The sequence below is a fragment of the Polypterus senegalus genome, chromosome 8 (genome assembly GCF_016835505.1).
Source record: "Polypterus senegalus isolate Bchr_013 chromosome 8, ASM1683550v1, whole genome shotgun sequence".
NCBI classification, from domain to species: domain Eukaryota; kingdom Metazoa; phylum Chordata; class Cladistia; order Polypteriformes; family Polypteridae; genus Polypterus; species Polypterus senegalus.
The window spans coordinates 109,262,904-109,276,960 of NC_053161.1; positions in this window are offsets into that span (position 1 = coordinate 109,262,904).

The window sequence follows — 14,057 nt, forward strand, 5'->3', positions numbered from 1 at the left end:
CAACGTTTCTGAATTCTTTACGATGTTCTACTTTGTCATCTACTCTTTGTCTTTTATTTCCGATCCTGGGCATAGTTAAATCTCTTGGCACAAAGTCTCATCTCACGGGACGTGAAAGTGTCTTTCTGAAAAAGTCACGTCTCGTCCCAAGTTTTTTTTATATAATAGAGAGATATACAGTATATAGCTTCTGATACAATAATGAGTTTTAAAATAAAGGGCTCATTTACTGAATGATGTTCTGGCTCTTCATTTAAGGGTATTGATTAAAGAAAAGACAAAAACTCTGTAGATCCCATGTTTCCTTTACGTACATACAAAGTGCTCCTTGAACAGCTTGTGGAGTGTTAACAAAAAGCAGACTGAAGAGGACGCTGTCCCATTCATCTTTCTTCCCACTCTTGAGGGTATCATTACGCTGAAAGTCGTGTGTAGCTCAGTAATTGACTTTCATTGTTGCTGCTGAGGAGGGAGATCAGTTAACAAATTTCAAAGTAATTATTGCATGGATCTTTTGCTGGCAGATACACAAAGAGCAGACTGATGTTCTTTCTAACTTTATGAGTACAATGCACCTCAGATGTCTTGCATGCAAAATGAAATTAAAACAGAATATGTATTTTCTTGTATTGTTTTCTAGTTCATAGTTTATTTTTAAACAATAATCCGAACATAAATCCAGTTCAAATAAGTTATTAATTTTAGTCAATGTTAAAATGCAAATTGTTAAATAGGTGCAGTTCACCTTAATTACAGGACAAGTGTCTGCATATCTCTGTATCTGTGTGTCCATCCAGTTGCTATGCCTCAAAAAATGGTGCATAACAAACAGTTGCAGTACTAAAATTTGTCATTCCAACAGATGATGCATAAATAACATTAACCATGCTTTCCATACCAAATGGCATATAAAAGAGACATTGCATTTTCTGTTCCAATAGATGGGGCATCACAAAAATTTGTAGTAATACATTTTATTACTAAAAAAAAATGATGAGGTATCAGTTAGAGTGACAGATGCAAAGCATTTTATTACTGCATGCATTACAAAATACATTCCAATAGGTGGTGCACTGCAAATACTGAAGCCTATGTTAATCAATTAGGTTTCAGCCCATCTTAGATGGGTAGCACAGCTGGTTATCTTATAAATTTATCAGTCAAGCAAAATGACATGTTTTATTTCAATGAAAGGTGTCATTTTTGCTTGCCTTCTGATTAAATCCATAATGGCTAACATGGTACACCACCCTAGTACTAAAACATCTTTTTTGGAGAGTTAAAGAAGTGTCAAGTTTCAATGTCCACTTTCTACAGATGCATTATTGACAGAGTTTGACCTTCTTCGTCTCCATTAGCATAACAGCATTTCAGCCAAGGACAGGGGGCAGTGTGTGTACTGCTTTTTAAATCAATGCTTTTGTACTGCTTTTCAAATTCCACCATCCCACTGTAAGTTTAGTGTAATTTTACAGACTAAGACACAAAGACTTCAATTTCTTTTCACACTCTTTTCACCCCACTCACCCTCTGCTCATTCTCCTTCCATCTTTTAAATGATGATCAGGACTACCACATTTCTTAAAAAAGAATTAACCACAGGCTGTGAGCTGCACAAACATACCATCTTCACCCTAAACATCCTTTACACTAATTTGATGAATATGTCTAAATGTTTATTTGTGTTGAATTGGTTGGAATGATGATTACTTTGCTGCATATTTGTACTGATGTTTTAGTTGTTTTATTTGTATAAGCTTTAATAAATTAAATACTATGCAGCCTTCTTTTGACAATAAAATAATTTAATTGCATTTCCCTAGTAAATAAAATCCAGTCCCTTTATAGAGACATTTAAAAGACATTTTTCTTACAGGCATCAGGGACACTTGAGGACTCAGTTAATGCAGATTTACTGTTTTTTTTTTTTTTTTTGTTACATTACACATTTCATATTCTTCTTTGGACTCTGCTTCTTTAGCGGCCGTCCATTGGAAACACTAGGAGGGTCTGTGCCATAGGATTCTTGAAGAACAGAAAATACATGTACTTCTTCCCTTCATTGAAAACAAATTCTTCACATTGAAGTCAGTCCTATTTCAAGGCCTTTATATCTAGTGTTGGAAAAGATAACTGGGACATTTTTTAAGCTAGTGTTGCCTAAATCTGATTAAATTGCACTTACAATTTGTTAATTGTACAGTGAATGTATTACTGTTATTAAAAATTTGAGATATTAGCTTGAGCAGTTTTTTTTTTTTACAGATATACAGTATAATAAGTGTGACCCAACATTTGCGCTCCGACAAAATAGCGCCGATTAAAACGCACCATCAAAATGGCGTCGACAAAATCGCCCCGACAAAATCTTTTCAAAAAGTTTCATTAAATATGAATTACGAGTTTAAAGCATATCACTGTGAGTGGAAAAAAAACACACCAAAATGTTTTTCATCCCATCTTCAACAATAGTCGGCTGATTTACTTAATGTTTGATACAAAGTGTATGTAATATGTTGTTTATAAATAAGTAAGATCTTATACTGTGTCACAAAACGAGACAAAGACAGAAAAAGGTTTGGGGCAGCCACCCATGTAATTCGGTATCCTGGCTGCAACGTCGTTTTCTTTCAAATACCAGCACTGAAGTGCTTACAACAGAGTCCAAAACAAGACTGTCAGAGAAGGGAAAAGGGAAGGCTTTTAAAGGGGGAGGCAGGAAGTGAGGTCATAAGGATCGGGCACGTGTTCATCTTCCATTGGTTTAGTCCCGGATGTGACATCAGGGGGGCCGGAGCTGGCAAGGTCTGTCTCCATTGGCTCGGTCCCAGAAGTGACGCCCAGAGAGACAGGTGGAACCTCCCGGGTTAGGTCTACAGGGAAGTGAGAAAGAGAGTTAGTGCGCTCTGCCACATCCCGGCATGGCTCAGAACTGCCTTCACTCGAGCCCTTTAGCTGCCTCCCATGCGCGTGTGTGACAAGGCCCCCCCTCAGCCCAGACCCGTCGGGTCGGGCGACCTTAACCGAGAGGTCGTGAACCCGAGAGAGAGCATCAGCGTTGGCATGGAGAGCACCCCGACGATGAACGGGCGAAAACTTGTACGGCTGCAGGTCAAGAAACCACCGGGTGACCCGCGGATTCGACTCCTTGTGCAGGGCCATCCACTGTAGAGGTGCATGGTCCGTGACAAGGGTGAACTCACGGCCCAACAGGTAGTACCTCAGCTGAGTGATCGCCCATTTAATCGCCAGAGCCTCCCTCTCCACCGCCGCATACCTGGTCTCCCGTCCAACAGTTTCCGCTCAGGAACATGACGGGTGTTCGACACCATCGACACTTTGGCTCAGCACGGCTCCCAGGCCTGTGTCCGCGTCCGCCTGGAGGATGAAAGGCAAAGAAAAGTTAGGTGCCATCAAAATAGGTGCGGACGTAAGGGCCTTCTTCAAGTCACCAAATGCAGTGTCTGTTTTGCAGTCCATACCACAATGTTCGGGCCCTCTTCTTTGTTAAATCAGTCAAGGCGCGCTTTCTCCAAAACCGGGTACAAACCGGCGGTAGTACCCGCTAACCCGAAAGGCTTGGACCTGCCGCTTGGTTCATGGACGGGCCATTTCAGAATGGCATCAATTTTGGAGCACTGTGGCCTTACGGTACCCCACCCACCAGGTAGCCTAAATATTTGGCCTCGCTTAATCCAAAGAAACATTTCTTGGGATTAATCCGAGCCCGCCTCACCAAGTGTCCGTAATACCGCTTGGACATGCTGTAGGTGTTCCTTCCATGTGCTGGAATAGATGACCACGCCATCTAGGTAGGCAGCACTGTATGAGTTATGAGGCGAAGCACTTTGTCCACCAGACGCTGAAAGGTTGCTGGAGCCCCGTAACCCAAATGGAAGGACACGATACTGCCAGTGTCCGCTAGGGGTACTAAACGCGTTTTTCCTTCGGAGTCCGTTAAAGGAACCTGCCAGTACCCTTTGTCATGTCAAGTGTGGTCAGGTATTGAGCCTGTCCAAGCCTCTCGAGGAGGTCGCCCACGCGTGGCATTGGATAGGCATCAAATTGGGAGACTTGGTTAAGCCGACGGAAGTCATTGCAGAACCTCCAACTCCGCCAGGCTTACCGACGAGCACAATGGGGCTGGACCAGGGACTATAACTTTCCTCAATTACACCTAGTTCCAGCATGCGCTTGATCTCAAGCTCCACTTCAGCCTTTTTTGCCTCGGGAAGACGGTGCAGGCGTTCTCGGACAACAACCCCGGCTCTGTCACAATGTTGTGCTCAATCAGAGAGGTCCTTCCGGGTGTTCACTGACTACCTCGAACGGTCCGGATAACTGTTTCCAGCTCCTGCCGCTGCCTGGGTCTCAAGTCTGTGCCAAAGTTAAGGTCGTGTGTGTGAGCGAAGAGTGAGCGGGCTGGCCGGAGGAGGGATCAGGGTCCCTGTCCTTCCACGGTTTCAGCAGGTTCACATGATAAACCCGCTCCTTTGGCCGACGATTGGGTTGACTCACCAAATAGTCGACCAGTCCCTTCCTCTCCTTAACTTCAGAGGGGCCCTGCCAGTGGGCAAGCAACTTAGAGTGGGAGGTAGGCACTAGGACCATGACCCGATCTCCGGGTGGAACTCCCAAGAGACGTGCGCGGTTGTAGTAGCGAACCTGTGCTGCTTGAGCCTCCTCCATGTGACTTTTAAGGACAGGCGAATCTTTCCAAATCTATCGCAGAACTGCGCGATATACTCCAGTATGTTAGTGGTGGGAAGAGCCTCTTCTTCCCAGCCTTCTTTCAAAATATCCAATATGCCCCGAGGTTGTCGCCCATACAGTAGTTCAAAGGGGGAGAACCCCGTGGAGGCTTGTGGGACTTCCCGATAGGCAAAAAGGACGAGGGGGAGGAGCTGATCCCAGTTCCTTCCATCCTCGCTGACCACCTTACGCAGCATTTGCTTGAGAGTTTGATTAAACCTCTCTACTAATCCGTCGGTTTGAGGATGATACACCAGGTTTTAAATGCTTTATTTTCAGTAATCTGGCAGTCTCCTTGAACGTCTCCGAGGTGAAGGGGTCCCCTGGTCTGTCAAGACTTCTTTGGGGATCCCCACGCCAATACCCTAGTAATTCCCGCGATGGCTTTAGAGGTAGCTGAGCGCAACGGAACAGCTTCGGGTATCGTGTAGCATAATCCACGAGGACTAAAATGTACTTGTGTCCTCGGCTGAGGGCTCTAGAGGTCCCACCAGGTCGACCCGATTCTGTGGAAGGGAACGCCAATCAATGGAATAGGAACAAGAGGAGCACGGTCCCTCCTAGGAATCTGTCGCAGTTGACACTCCGGCAGGAAGCGCAAAGCATTAACCTCCTCATTAATTCCTGGCCAGTAAAACCGGAGCTTGATCCGCTCCAGAGTTTTTTCGGTGCCCAGGTGGCCACCTAGGAGGTGGGCGTGTGCTAGCTCGCAGACCTGCCGCCGGAAGGTACGCGGCACTAGCAGCAGCCTCGCCTCCTGCCCGTCATGCATTGCTACACGGTAAAGGAGGTCATTATCTAGCACAAAGTAGGGGCCCTGTGGCATCGACTGACTAGTGCGCTGGCCATTGACAAGGACCACTGCATTTTTTACAAACTTCAGGGAGTCGTCATTCCATTGCTCCCTTTGAAAGAAGCCGGCGTCTTTTAAATTGAAACCGCAACACGGAGAGAGGGTCAGCGCCGACCTCAATGGGCGTGGTTTCCTCCCCTCCGCCGCGGCGTTGGTGGATGACGGTCAGCCTGCGACGGCCCGGAGTTGCCACGCCAGCCAGGACGGCTGCTTCACCTCTCTCTGCCGGCTGATTACACGGCGTGGAGGCAGCTTGAGACGGGTCATCTCCGCCCATAACGAGGCCCAACTTAAACCCCGGAGTGGTATGTGTCTCACCGCTTTTAATTCAGACCAGTCCCGCCCTAGTATCACCGGGTGTGGAGGATCAGGAAGGATTGCCACGGTTACTTTCTGGACTGACCCTCCGTAGCTAATGACACAAGCGGCGGTCCTGTACCAGCGGGTTTCCCCGTGGACACAGGTTATACTGGTCTTGAATTTTAGCCATTGTCGCGGTAGCACAAAACGGCGGGCAACAATGGAAATGTTGCTGCCGGAATCGAGCAGAGCGGAAGTTTTAAACCCGTTAACGATCACCACGCCTGTATGCGGGACCGCCAACGGGTTTGTCAGAGCACACCAAGCCCTCCTCCCTCCACCTGCATTCCTCCTCGCCTCCAAGCGGTTTTGCGTGCCACGGCGCCGGACGCCGATACAAGCTCCGGTTGTACAGGGAGGGGCTAGGTCTTGGGACATACCCCGGCTGAGTTTGACAGAAGGACGGTTCTGCTCTCCCAGAGTGTGAGGCCGCCCTCTGTGTTTCCAGAAGCTCTATGAGCCCTGACATGTTCAAACTGCGCCCCAGACCGGCTGGGTGAAGCCCTGGGGAAGTGCTTTCAGGAGCAGATAGCAAGCTACCTGCTCAATTACCTGGTAGGGCTTGTTTTCCAAGGGCCGTAGCCACTGCCATACCTTTGCCCATAAGGACCAGGCTTGTTTACTGGTCGGCCTCTCAGGGTCCAACCTCCACTTTGTTATTTTACTCACCTGCCAGTCTGGGGCACCCCTAGGTGGTAAATGGGGCTGTGGTTTCACTGGGGGGCAGGCACTCTCCCCCAAGAGAGCATACTGAGTCCCTCTCGTCTCCCCCCTCCAGGGCAGCCCAATTCGGTGAGCCCCACCCGCACACTCCCTGGCCTCTCTAGATGGCCTAGTTCTGCGTGCTGGGAGCGGAGCCCGCACCGGGTCTCGCCAACCACGGGCACCCTCCCGCCTGAATACTCGCCCCGCACGCTCCCACCTGGGTGTTTTGCAGGTCCTGTCCCCTTCTCTTCTGGGACTTCTCCATCCTGCCGACTACGCCACTGTCACACAACGAGACAAAGACAGAAAAAGGTTTGGGGCAGCCACCCATGTAATTCGGTATCCTGGCTGCAACGTCGTTTTCTTTCAAATACCAGCACTGAAGTGCTTACAACAGAGTCCAAAACAAGACTGTCAGAGAAGGGAAAAGGGAAGGCTTTTAAAGGGGGAGGCAGGAAGTGAGGTCATAAGGATCGGGCACGTGTTCATCTTCATTGGTTTAGTCCCGGATGTGACATCAGGGGGGCCGGAGCTGGCAAGGTCTGTCTCCATTGGCTCGGTCCCAGAAGTGACGTCCAGAGAGACAGGTGGAACCTCCCGGTTAGGTCTACAGGGAAGTGAGAAAGAGAGTTAGTGCGCTCTGCCACATCCCGGCATGGCTCAGAACTGCCTTCACTCGAGCCCTTTAGCTGCCTCCCATGCGCGCGTGTGTGACAACTGCTTTGACCAGGCTTTGACACAAGTTTATACAATGTTCCAAATTTTATCAAAATCGGCCGACTATTGTTGAAGATGTGATGAAAAACATTTTGGTATGTTTTTTTTTCCACTCACAGTGTATAATAATGTTTATTTTAGAAGTCAATATTATGAGATGCGGCATGCCATCAGCACGGCACGCAGATCACGCCCTGCATATGTAGAAAGAATTGCAGCAAGGATGTCCCACTCTCTTGGCCTCTCTTGTGATTTTGTTGTGGCGATTTTGTCGGCGCGCATTTGTCGAAAACCAGTTAGCGGGTTTGTCGGCGCTCATTTGTCCGTCGCGGTTTTGTCAGGGCGCATATGTCTATCGCGCTTTTGTCGGTGAACCATAATAGACCATAACGTTAAAATATAAAGGAAGTACACTTGGCTGGACCTTGACAAAAGCCAGCAGCTACAACAAAATAAAACAAAATTAACTTCTGCTCTTTCAGATTTCGAAGAGGAGAAACTTATAAAAACTAAACATTTGACTGACACACACAGCTTACTACTCTCAGCTTAACACAAATCACCAGAAATGCGCACACTAACATTTGCTAGCTTTAAATCTAACTGTTTTCACAGTGTTAGTATCAAAACCTGTACAATGGAGTGAAGATCACGTCCTCTTTGACCAGTTGTTTCAGGAGAGTTCTGAAACACGTCTGTTTGTGTTTTGAGAGATCTCTCTGTAAATAGGAGTTAAGAGACAAGTATGGGTCTAAGCATATGAACAGCTTCACATTGTCACTCACATATTACTTTGTCTGTCGTAAAGCTTTCTGGAATTTAAAAGTGTTTTACAAAAGAAATGATAAAATATTTGCAGGGATAAAAACTGTCTGCCGTGGGTTGAGCTATAATTAATGCATAGGGGTTAACAAAACACTCTTGAAAACCAAAAGCCAACACACTACAACATAACTCTGTTCCATTTCACATTACTACTTGAATATAAATTCCTTGGAATTTGATATTAAAAGAAATTGATCTGTAACTAACAGTTGTTTTAAAAAGGCTGGTCCATAAAGTCATAAATAAATAACATATTTAATGTTTTCGTAATGAACTACTATGTTTACCCATTCATTCATTTTCAAACCCTCTAACTATACCTGGAAGAACTGGACAGAAAGCAGAAATCAAGCCTGCGTGTAAGATCACAGGGCACAGTAACACTCACTTATAGCAGCCAATTTGGTACATAGAAGGCAAATCTGAAGAAGTAGACAAACAATTACACAGATCTGGGGACAAATATTAAAGCTGGCCTGATATACTGTACCAGTTACTTGGAGATGTGAGACAGCACCAGCGGCAAGCAATACTTCCATCTTTTTGTGTAATCCTATGTACCTTACTGGATTAAAGCACATTCTACTGTACTTGAGCCAACCTTCTCAGCTATTTTCCATATGTGCACTTTCAAACTTTTGGGGTTAACAGATTGAAGTCATGACACTTTCTTCATTACTTATATACTAACAGAAATTTCCTTGTGTTGCCAGGAATTCTTCAAATTAAACTAGAAGACTTCAATTTTTAACTGTAAAATTTTTAAGAAATATTTGTATTAGCATATAAATTATTTTTTTCTCCACTCTAGTATAACCCATTTACATTATACTGTAACTGTCTATGAGAAAAGAATGAATTCAACAAATCCACCCTCACTTTAAAAACTTTCTGCTTGAAAAATACCAGTCAGGGTTTAGATCTAATCATAACAAAGAAACTGTTTTAGTCAAAGTAGTTAACGGCTTAATATGCAAAACATATCAGTCATTGTTTTCTTTGACTTGAGTGTTGCTTTTTATATTATAAATCACCACATTCACATTGATCACCTTAGACGATGGGTTAGTCATTCTGGCAATGCTTTAAACTTACATCAAATGTACATATCATTGAGAAACTGTCTGCAGATCTTTGTGACTGTACATCAGAAATGCATAATACATGTGGTGTACCTCAGGGATCAATTCCATCACTTTTATTATTCTCATTTTACATGCTCCCGTTATGGCAGATTATTGCTAAATGATCATTTAAAGCATCACAGCTAGGCAGATGACTCAAATCTGTGTGTATCTATAGCACTAAATGACCCAGCGGCTCTCAACCCCACTGATTAAGTTTTAGAGTGGATGATTATTAATTTCCGTAAACAAAACATAGAAAAAAATAAAACTCTAATTATTCACTGCATTAAACAAATTAAGGATCTTACAAAAAAAGTTGATTGGTTAGCTTTTAAATTAATTCAGAAAAATCTTGACTTAGAGTGAAATGCTATACTAAGCAAATTCCTGAAAGTGTTTTTTTTATTTACAAAATAAAGCATAAATTAAATCATTCATTTTGTTTAAAGATATTGAATAATTATTACTGCTTTTATATATTAGCTGACTTGCTTTTCTATCTTTCTCTTTGTACGTTTTTGAGATCTATGCGGCTAAACTGGGGTTTGTATACCCAGGGAATACAATTTTCCTATTAGTTTTTCACCATCTGCCTTCCTTTGAAAATTAAATAGTGCTGTTGTTAATGAGTTTAGCAGGAGTATGAGACGCATGTCATCATCTAAACTAAAACTTGGAACTCACAATTTCTGACCTCTGACTCAAAAAACGTATCTCAAACTTGAAATTACTTTGGTTTGGTCTCTCAAGTCTAAGTTTGTGTGACTTCTTCAGATGATGACGTCAATCCAAAATGGTGGCATGCAACATACTGTATACAGTACAGTAGGTCCAGTAACACTTAACACTATATAGGTTTTATTTGTTTATTATGAGAAATTACTTTGAATGAATCAGCTTAATCAGTAATACTGAATATTAAGAAGGTAAACGTTAACATTAGCAGATTGAACATTAACCGACTAGCTGATAGTAAGTAGCCTGATACTATACATGCTACTGTTCGTACATTGCACTCAGTAGTTTTTTTCTGCTGTTTCATAATTGCAGTTCCCAAGCAGAAACAGTACAGTTTATTATTGCCTAATAAAGAATAAAAACATTTTCTGGACATGACCGCATACTTTTTGTGTTCTGGACTATAGAAGTATTAGTTAGCTTCCCACATGAAACCAGGTGATTAACTGGAGTTCCATCAATAATCACTATGTTTACTTTCCCACTGGTAGCTCAAATGCATGAAGGTCACAAATGGCTCAATTGCAATTTCTGACTTCCCGACTCTGCTGTATGATGAACACAGCATTAGTTCTGGTGCTTACAATTTAAATTTACTGATGTTTGGATAAAATTACACTGCATTTCTCTGTGCCTTCCTGGTATCAATTCTCTGACTTTCTTTTAGTTCAATGGTTCCTAATTCTTGCCTTACTTCTGGCTTGGAGAAAGATCAGTTTGTCTTTTTTCGGTAACGACCTGTGCTTGTTTTTTTTTTACTGCTTTGTATTTTTTACTTCTGAATCGTAAAATTAAAATCTTTTTACTGTCTCATGTTGAGAGAAAATTTGAACACATTTCACCCGTATTAACATTATTACATAGCCTTCTTTTGTCCTTTAAGATCAATTTATAAATTCTTGTCTACTTGACAACAATCTTGCTCCTTCCTATGTTTTGGAATACCTGTCTTTACATAATCCTAGTCATAATCACAGATTTTCGAACACTGCCTTGCTCAATGTTCCAAGAGTGAAGCATAATAGAACTCGTAAGATGCGCTTAGTAAGATATGTGACTATAAACATTAAAAAACAAAATTCTAGAATCTGTCCCTTTCAAAATTTATTTTTAGTGGATGCATTGTAAAAAATGAAGTTAATACTGCACAAGAATACATTTTAAGACTTGCACTTGTTTACAGTGTTGAATATAGCTGTTTTATAGAATATGACTATTAAATAATAATTTATGTATAAGGTTGGGTCAAAAATGATCCGCACTCTGGCTGTAAAATTTATTTTAATCAACTTTCAGAAAAGACAAATACATCATTTTTCAACATAATCTCCCTGTTTTTCAATACACTCTGTTACAAGCTTTCATATTCCTTCATTAAGAAATGGTTTAGCCTGAGCTATGAGCCACAAATGCACCACTGTCTTCACTTCTTCATCTGGCATGAATCTTCATCAATCAATCAATCAATCAACATTTATTTATATAGCACATATTCATACAAAAAAATGTAGCTCAAAGTGCTTTACAAAATGAATAGAAAAATAGAAGACACAATAAAAAATAAACATAAGTCAACATTAATTAACATAGAATAAGTAAGGTCCGATGGCCAGGGTGGACAGAAAAAACAAAAAAAACTCCAAAGGCTGGAGAAAAAAATAAAATCTGTAGGGGTTCCACACCACGAGACCGCCCAGTCCCCTCTGGGCATTCTACCTAACATAAATGAAACAGTCATCTTTGTATTTAGGGTTTTCATGGAAGGACCTGATGATGATGGTCACATAGACTTCTGGCTTTCAGTCCATCAATGTTGGAGCATCATGATGCTTTGAGCAGGTGGTGGTGGTGCAGGCCACCACCACAAAGAAACCGGAAAAAGAAACAGAAGAGAGAGTTGGGGTCAGTCTGGATTTTAGAGCCACTATGAATAGTTATTATGATGAATTGATCATCATGGGGCTTCTTTTTAAACCCAAGTCTGTCATGGATTATTGCATAGCATTATTTGCTAATGATTTGCTACATCATCTACTGTCACTCATATATTCAACAGAATCATTTCACATTCACACTCAATGTTGTCATCAGTCGTGGACGTGGACAGGCATCCAGCTCCTCCTTCATGGCTGACCTTCCTTGAATTTCTCTATCCACTCATATACAATTCTTCATGCCAAAACACTTTCTCCATACTTTGCACAAAGTCTTCGATAACTATTGGCATCAGGCATACCCTCAGACCACAAAAAAATGAACTACTGAACATTGCTCTTCTTTCATGCAAATCATAAGTGGGGCAGCCATTGTTTCTCGCATCACAGTTACAAATGGTCTGATGTAACACGTTCACCCCTGCACAGCAGTGACTGGGAAGACAGGGACCTCGTATGGAAAGCGTTGATAAGACAGTGCTGCCAACAGGAGTTTTAATATAACCGTAGTGCAGATAATTTTTGATTCACCCTCATATTTTTACCAGTTACTAATAACTTGTTTTGTTTTCTTTCTCTTTAAGTGGTACTATGGTGGTATGCTGCATGAGTGTCACCTGTCCACTGAAGTGCTATGCTCCCATGAGGCAAAAGTTGAAATATACTACCTGCAACTTCAAATCTTCTTGGCTTTTCATCATAAACACCTAATACTTAATTACTTCATCATGCATTTATAGTGCACAGTAGAATGCTGTATTTGGGCTGGGTGGTCTTTTGACCTTGACACCCCAGAGGTTTATTTTCTGTACCTGCCTGACTTTGTGTTTCTCTTCCTTTCTTTTTTTCATTTTTTTAACAAAACTTCAGTGCAACAATTGACAGGTATTGTTTATCTAATGTGAAAACATACTGTGACATTCAAGTACATTAACTGCATTTTTATGGAACCTGTGTTTCAAAAAATGACATTGCACAAGCTCCGTGAGACAAGCTAGGATGTTATTTGGGTGCAGTTTATATGAAGGTAACTTTATGTGTTTTCCAAAGAGGTGCAGATTTCTGCCACAGTCCCAAAATCTGCCATTAAGATGAGCTAAATTCATGGCAGTGTTTGTGTGTTCGTCATTAGGTTTGTTTGCCATTTGCGGTGGACTGCTGATCTGCCTTGAACTGGTTTCTGCAATGGAGTCACTGCTGCAAGGATAAGATCCAGCAAACTGCATCACTCAATTCGATAAGCTGGTGTAAAATTTAATGGATGCATAGTTTATTTCCAATTACGACTCCATTATTTTGCAGAGTGTTGAAGTAATACTTATGGGTCTATAATTACAAGTATCTGTTTTATCTCTATCTTCATGGATTAAATTAAATTTGCAACTTTTTAATCACCAAGTGCATTTCCCATCTTGATATCAAGACTTTTTCTTCCAGTGTATAAGATAATATTCTTTATTTCCTTTAACACTCCAAGTAAAATTAAATCAGGTACCTATTGATTGCAATGCATCTTTACCTTCCATTTGCAAACCACTGTAACATTTTCTTAATTCATCCTTTGCCATTCTATTAATTTGTTTGTTTGTATAAAGAAATCTGTGAAATATATATTTCTTAATTTGTTACCTTCCTATTTTCAATGTTTAATATCTGTGTACTCAAATAGCTTTTGATGTAAATTAAAAACAAGCATTTAGTATAATTAATAAAAAAAAAATAAAATAAAGATAGTTTAAAGAAACTAGCACACAGTTTGAGTTGTGAATTGTTACTGAATTTCTATAATAGTCATGGGCTGATAAAAAATGGTAAGTTTGGATACAAGGCTACTGTAAAGCATCTCTGGAACAGCAAGAAGTGGCAGCCACAGTAGAAGCTGATGCAAATGACACATGGAACAAGCTACCAAGTAGTGTGGTGGACAGTAGGACTTTAGGGACCTTCAAAGCTACACTTGATATTATTTTAGAAGAATTAAGTGGATAGGGTTGGCAAGCTATGTTGGACTGAATAGCTGTTCTCATCTACATTGTTCTAATGTTC